This window comes from Styela clava, chromosome 2 (genome assembly GCF_964204865.1).
Source record: "Styela clava chromosome 2, kaStyClav1.hap1.2, whole genome shotgun sequence".
Lineage (NCBI taxonomy): Eukaryota > Metazoa > Chordata > Ascidiacea > Stolidobranchia > Styelidae > Styela > Styela clava.
In genome coordinates, this window is record NC_135251.1 from 28,096,929 (window position 1) to 28,104,428 (window position 7,500).

The window sequence follows — 7,500 nt, forward strand, 5'->3', positions numbered from 1 at the left end:
CCCTTTTCTCGGTGGCTGGCGGGCGAGAGAGTGCTGCGTCGCCGGCATCGGCGTCGAAAGAAGCCGAGCCAAAAAAAGTTAAAGTACAAACGTGCAAGCATACTAACCTAACCCTAGGTAAGGCATGTCAGAGCGAAAGACAGTAATTTCGAATGAGCCAAGAAAGAGCGGTGCGGGGCCGGTCGGAGCGCACCCTTTTCTCGGTGGCTGGCGGGCGAGAGAGTGCTGCGTCGCCGGCATCGGCGTCGAAAGAAGCCGAGCCAAAAAAAGTTAAAGTACAAACGTGCAAGCATACTAACCTAACCCTAGGTAAGGCATGTCAGAGCGAAAGACAGTAATTTCGAATGAGCCAAGAAAGAGCGGTGCGGGGCCGGTCGGAGCGCACCCTTTTCTCGGTGGCTGGCGGGCGAGAGAGTGCTGCGTCGCCGGCATCGGCGTCGAAAGAAGCCGAGCCGAAAAAAGTTAAAGTACAAACGTGCAAGCATACTAACCTAACCCTAGGTAAGGCATGTCAGAGCGAAAGACAGTAATTTCGAATGAGCCAAGAAAGAGCGGTGCGGGGCCGGTCGGAGCGCACCCTTTTCTCGGTGGCTGGCGGGCGAGAGAGTGCTGCGTCGCCGGCATCGGCGTCGAAAGAAGCCGAGCCGAAAAAAGTTAAAGTACAAACGTGCAAGCATACTAACCTAACCCTAGGTAAGGCATGTCAGAGCGAAAGACAGTAAACTCGAATGAGCCAAGAAAGAGCGGTGCGGGGCCGGTCGGAGCGCACCCTTTTCTCGGTGGCTGGCGGGCGAGAGAGTGCTGCGTCGCCGGCATCGGCGTCGAAAGAAGCCGAGCCGAAAAAAGTTGTACAAACGTGCAAGCATACTAACCTAACCCTAGGTAAGGCATGTCAGAGCGAAAGACAGTAATTTCGAATGAGCCAAGAAAGAGCGGTGCGGGGCCGGTCGGAGCGCACCCTTTTCTCGGTGGCTGGCGGGCGAGAGAATGCTGCGTCGCCGGCATCGGCGTCGAAAGAAGCCGAGCCGAAAAAAGTTAAAGTACAAACGTGCAAGCATACTAACCTAACCCTAGGTAAGGCATGTCAGAGCGAAAGACAGTAATTTCGAATGAGCCAAGAAAGAGCGGTGCGGGGCCGGTCGGAGCGCACCCTTTTCTCGGTGGCTGGCGGGCGAGAGAGTGCTGCGTCGCCGGCATCGGCGTCGAAAGAAGCCGAGCCGAAAAAAGTTAAAGTACAAACGTGCAAGCATACTAACCTAACCCTAGGTAAGGCATGTCAGAGCGAAAGACAGTAATTTCGAATGAGCCAAGAAAGAGCGGTGCGGGGCCGGTCGGAGCGCACCCTTTTCTCGGTGGCTGGCGGGCGAGAGAGTGCTGCGTCGCCGGCATCGGCGTCGAAAGAAGCCGAGCCAAAAAAAGTTAAAGTACAAACGTGCAAGCATACTAACCTAACCCTAGGTAAGGCATGTCAGAGCGAAAGACAGTAAACTCGAATGAGCCATGAAAGAGCGGTGCGGGGCCGGTCGGAGCGCACCCTTTTCTCGGTGGCTGGCGGGCGAGAGAGTGCTGCGTCGCCGGCATCGGCGTCGAAAGAAGCCGAGCCGAAAAAAGTTAAAGTACAAACGTGCAAGCATACTAACCTAACCCTAGGTAAGGCATGTCAGAGCGAAAGACAGTAATTTCGAATGAGCCAAGAAAGAGCGGTGCGGGGCCGGTCGGAGCGCACCCTTTTCTCGGTGGCTGGCGGGCGAGAGAGTGCTGCGTCGCCGGCATCGGCGTCGAAAGAAGCCGAGCCAAAAAAAGTTAAAGTACAAACGTGCAAGCATACTAACCTAACCCTAGGTAAGGCATGTCAGAGCGAAAGACAGTAATTTCGAATGAGCCAAGAAAGAGCGGTGCGGGGCCGGTCGAAGCGCACCCTTTTCTCGGTGGCTGGCGGGCGAGAGAGTGCTGCGTCGCCGGCATCGGCGTCGAAAGAAGCCGAGCCAAAAAAAGTTAAAGTACAAACGTGCAAGCATACTAACCTAACCCTAGGTAAGGCATGTCAGAGCGAAAGACAGTAAACTCGAATGAGCCATGAAAGAGCGGTGCGGGGCCGGTCGGAGCGCACCCTTTTCTCGGTGGCTGGCGGGCGAGAGAGTGCTGCGTCGCCGGCATCGGCGTCGAAAGAAGCCGAGCCGAAAAAAGTTAAAGTACAAACGTGCAAGCATACTAACCTAACCCTAGGTAAGGCATGTCAGAGCGAAAGACAGTAATTTCGAATGAGCCAAGAAAGAGCGGTGCGGGGCCGGTCGGAGCGCACCCTTTTCTCGGTGGCTGGCGGGCGAGAGAGTGCTGCGTCGCCGGCATCGGCGTCGAAAGAAGCCGAGCCGAAAAAAGTTAAAGTACAAACGTGCAAGCATACTAACCTAACCCTAGGTAAGGCATGTCAGAGCGAAAGACAGTAATTTCGAATGAGCCAAGAAAGAGCGGTGCGGGGCCGGTCGGAGCGCACCCTTTTCTCGGTGGCTGGCGGGCGAGAGAGTGCTGCGTCGCCGGCATCGGCGTCGAAAGAAGCCGAGCCAAAAAAAGTTAAAGTACAAACGTGCAAGCATACTAACCTAACCCTAGGTAAGGCATGTCAGAGCGAAAGACAGTAAACTCGAATGAGCCATGAAAGAGCGGTGCGGGGCCGGTCGGAGCGCACCCTTTTCTCGGTGGCTGGCGGGCGAGAGAGTGCTGCGTCGCCGGCATCGGCGTCGAAAGAAGCCGAGCCGAAAAAAGTTAAAGTACAAACGCGATGCTAATGAGCGAGCCGTTGTCTCGACTAATATGTAGGGGGCGTTCGATCGAGCGTCTGGCTTGAGCGCTTGTCGGCCTAGCAGAACGGTCGCATTGTTATGCCCGGGTTTTAGGCACCGCTGCAGGCGGCCGGCAGAGCTCTTGTTTGTGCGAAACTGAATGGATCGAGCCCGAGAGAGGGCGAGCAAAGAAAAAACGCAAATCGCTCCGCCTGGCACTGCCGGCGAGAGCGTGGACGTCGCGGCCAGCGACTGTCGAAGCTGAGTACGGCCGCAGGCGATCGCCTCGGTCTTAAACGAATGCGACGAGCACGCGCCGGGCGGCCCAGCAAGGGCCGAGCGCAGCTGTCGCAGCTATCTGGTTGATCCTGCCAGTAGTGATATGCTTGTCTCAAAGATTAAGCCATGCAGGTGCAAGTACGAGTTCTCGTAAAGCGAAACTGCGAATGGCTCATTAAATCAGTCTTGGTTTATTTGGTCTCGTAAGCGAAGTGGATAACTGTGGTAATTCTAGAGCTAATACATGCATTAAGCGCCGACTTCGGGAGGCGCGCTTTTATCAGATCAAAACCGACCGGGTTCGTCCTGTGACGTTTGATGACTCTGGATAACCACGCGGATCGTACGGTCTCTGCACCGACGACGTATCATTCAAGTGTCTGCCCTATCAACTGTCGAAGGTACGCTACGTGCCTACCTTTGTGATAACGGGTAACGGGGAATCAGGGTTCGATTCCGGAGAGGGAGCCTGAGAAACGGCTACCACATCCAAGGAAGGCAGCAGGCGCGCAAATTACCCATTCCCGACACGGGGAGGTAGTGACGAAAAATAACAATACAGGACTCTAACGAGGCCCTGTAATTGGAATGAGTACATCCTAAAACTCTTAACGAGTATCCATTGGAGGGCAAGTCTGGTGCCAGCAGCCGCGGTAATTCCAGCTCCAACAGTGTATGCTAAAGTTGTTGCGGTTAAAAAGCTCGTAGTTGGATTTTGGGCGAGCGCCGCCGGTCCGTCGCAAGGCGTGTCACTGGTTGCGTTCGCCTCACCTTCGGTTCTCCGTCGGTGCTCTTGACTGAGTGTCGGCGCCGATAAGTTTACTTTGAAAAATTTTGAGTGTTCAAAGCAGGCTGTTCGCCTGCATAGTGTTGCATGGAATAATGGAATAGGACCTCGGTTCTATTTTGTTGGTTTTCGGAGCACGAGGTAATGATTAAGAGGGACAGACGGGGGCGTCCGTACTCTGCCGTTAGAGGTGAAATTCTTGGATCGGCGGAAGACGAACTACTGCGAAAGCATTCGCCAAGAATGTTTTCTTTAATCAAGAGCGAAAGTCAGAGGTTCGAAGACGATCAGATACCGTCCTAGTTCTGACTATAAACGATGCCAACTAGCGATCGGGAGGCGTTACCATGACGACCTTTCCGGCAGCTTCCGGGAAACCAAAGTCTTTGGGTTCCGGGGGAAGTATGGTTGCAAAGCTGAAACTTAAAGGAATTGACGGAAGGGCACCACCAGGAGTGGAGCCTGCGGCTTAATTTGACTCAACACGGGGAAACTCACCCGGCCCGGACACAGGTAGGATTGACAGATTGAGAGCTCTTTCTTGATTCTGTGGGTGGTGGTGCATGGCCGTTCTTAGTTGGTGGAGCGATTTGTCTGGTTAATTCCGATAACGAACGAGACTCTGGCATGCTAAATAGTTACGCGACCTTCTCGGTCGGCGTCTAACTTCTTAGAGGGACTAGTGGCGTTTAGCCACACGAGATTGAGCAATAACAGGTCTGTGATGCCCTTAAATGTCCGGGGCCGCACGCGCGCTACACTGAGTGAAGCAGCGAGTGTCTAACCTAGGCCGAAAGGTCCGGGTAACCCGTTGAACCTCATTCGTGATTGGGATAGGGACTTGCAATTGTTTCCCTTGAACGAGGAATTCCCAGTAAGCGCAAGTCATCAACTTGCGTTGATTACGTCCCTGCCCTTTGTACACACCGCCCGTCGCTACTACCGATTGAATGGTTTAGTGAGATCCTTGGATCGGCCCCGTCGCGGCTGGCAACGGCCGCGTCGGCGTGTCGAGAAGACGATCAAACTTGATCATTTAGAGGAAGTAAAAGTCGTAACAAGGTTTCCGTAGGTGAACCTGCGGAAGGATCATTACCGAAAATGGTGGTAGGCCCCGGCCGACCGCGCACTTAATTGTCTTTGGGTGCCGCCGAGAGGGCGGCCGTCAATCGGGGTTCCGCCCCGTGCGACACGCGTAACACGTTGGCATAGCAAGGCAGCCGAGTGCGATGGTGGCTTCTGGGCACCGCGCTCGATGTGCCGCCGGCCCAGCCCGGCGGTCGCTCGGCGCCGTTTGTTGGTGTTTTTGTGCAGTTGTTGTCGGTGGTGGTTTTGTGGTCGATCCCACAGTGTGACGTCCGCGCGCTTCGGCGCCGGGCGAAACGTCGAGGACGACTCTTAACGGTGGATCACTCGGCTCGCGAGTCGATGAAGGACGCAGCCAAGTGCGAGAAGTAATGTGAATTGCAGAACACATTGAACGTCGACCTTCTGAACGCGAATTGCGGTCTCGGGTCAATCCCGGGACCGCGTCTGCCTCAGGGTCGCGTTCGTCCTCACCCGAGGGCCGTCGCCTGGCCTCTGCGAAGACGGCCGGGCGTCGCCCCAAGTTGAAGCGGTCGCCGAGCTTTCTCGGCGCGACCGCGTGTCCCGTACACCGCCGGCCCCTCGACGTGTTCAACTACGTTCGAGGGGCGGGTCCAGGTCGGTCGGTCCGGTCACGAGATCAAGACCGACCGTGGGCCAAGGCGGCGACGGTACGCGCTCGGTCGGCGCCGGCGGCGACGACTTGCGATGCCAGCGGGCCGTGTAAGAAGCGGCCCGCTTGACACATACGACCTGAGTTCAGGCGAGAGCACCCGCTGAATTTAAGCATATTATTAAGCGGAGGAAAAGAAACCAACAGGGATTCCCTGAGTAACGGCGAGTGAACCGGGAAGAGTCCAGCGTCGAATCTGCGCGCTTTTCGAGCGCGCCGAGTTGTGACGTACGGAAGTCCCAGTGCGGCTAACGGCGAGCGCCGGTGTCCTTCTGATCGAAGCCTCGTCCCACGGCGGGTGTTAGGCCCATAGGGGCGCTTGCCTTGGCCGCTTCGGGTCTTCTCGGAGTCGGGTTGTTTGGGAATGCAGCCCAAAGCGGGTGGTAAACTCCACCTAAGACTAAATACGGTCGCGAGGCCGATAGCGGACAAGTACCGTGAGGGAAAGTTGAAAAGCACTTTGAAGAGAGAGTTCAAGAGTACGTGAAACCGTTGAGAGGCAAACGGGAGGGCCCGTCAGGTCGCCGGCTCGCTTTCAGTTGGGTGCGGGGGCGCGCCGTCTCGGTTCGCAGACGCTTAAGGCGCCGCTGCCGAGTCGGCTCGCGCACCGTCTCAGCGCACTAGCGACCGGCGCGGGTCACGACCGGTTTGCCGTCGGTCTAAGTCCCCGCGCGAAGGTGGCCTCCGCTCCGGCGGGGGTGTTACAGCGCGCGGGCGGTGCGGCCCGGCGGCGGATCGAGGAATGGATGCCGCGCGCTCTCTGTGTGCGGCCGTCGCCGTTCGGCTGGCTTGTCGTTCGCCTGCACTGTACGCAGTGCCGGTGTTCGGCGGGCTGCCGTTTCGGTGGCGCGCCGTCGACGCGCTCGGGGTCCGTGGCCACGTCGGCCACCCTCCCGACCCGTCTTGAAACACGGACCAAGGAGTCTAACATGAGCGCGAGTCGTCGAGTGGTTCGAGACTCGCAGGCGAAATGAAAGTGAAGGCGGCCTTTGGCCGAACGAGGTCGGACCCGGAGCCCCGTGCGGGCGCCGGCGCACGACCGGCCGATCGCACCCGCTCTGCCGGGGCGGTCGCGCAAGAGCGTCCATGTTGGGACCCGAAAGATGGTGAACTATGCCTGGGAAGGTCGAAGCCAGAAGAAACTCTGGTGGAGGACCGTAGCGATTCTGACGTGCAAATCGATCGTCCTATTTGGGTATAGGGGCGAAAGACTAATCGAACCATCTAGTAGCTGGTTCCTTCCGAAGTTTCCCTCAGGATAGCTGGCGCTTTGTCGCAGTTTTATCTGGTAAAGCGAATGATTAGAGGCCTTGGGGACGAAACGTCCTCAACCTATTCTCAAACTTTAAATTGGTAAGAAGCCCGGCTCGCTTAATTGGAGTCGGGCGCCTCGAATGCGAGTGCCCAGTGGGCCACTCTTGGTAAGCAGGACTGGCGATGCGGGATGAACCGAACGCCGGGTTAAGGCGCCCGACGCGACGCTCATCAGAGCCCACAAAAGGTGTTGGTTGATCTAGACAGCAGGACGGTGGCCATGGAACCACTCTTGGTAAGCAGGACTGGCGATGCGGGATGAACCGAACGCCGGGTTAAGGCGCCCGACGCGACGCTCATCAGAGCCCACAAAAGGTGTTGGTTGATCTAGACAGCAGGACGGTGGCCATGGAAGTCGGAATCCGCTAAGGAGTGTGTAACAACTCACCTGCCGAATCAACCATCCCTGAAAATGGATGGCGCTGGAGCGTCGGGCCTATACCCGGCCGTCGCGACGACACGGGCCGTTCCACGGCGCTATGTCGCGACGAGTAGGAAGGCCGCAGCGGCGGGCGTCGAAGCGTCGAGCGAGAGCTCGCGTGGAGCAGCCGTCGGTGCAGATCTTGGTGGTAGTAGCAAAT

General features: G+C 57.1%; 2 non-coding genes and 1 pseudogene across 2 annotated transcripts; all 3 read left to right on the forward strand.

The window, feature by feature from the left end:
• Positions 1–3,135: 3,135 nt before the first annotated feature.
• Positions 3,136–4,941, forward strand: LOC144420273 (small subunit ribosomal RNA). The gene has a single exon (XR_013474626.1). It is a non-coding gene; the product is annotated as a small subunit ribosomal RNA (ribosomal RNA).
• A 298-nt stretch (positions 4,942–5,239) lies between these two features.
• On the forward strand, positions 5,240–5,393 carry LOC144420348 (5.8S ribosomal RNA). The gene has a single exon (XR_013474694.1). It is a non-coding gene; the product is annotated as a 5.8S ribosomal RNA (ribosomal RNA).
• A 288-nt stretch (positions 5,394–5,681) lies between these two features.
• Positions 5,682–7,500, forward strand: part of LOC144420061 (large subunit ribosomal RNA) — a 3,823-nt pseudogene continuing 2,004 nt past the window's right edge.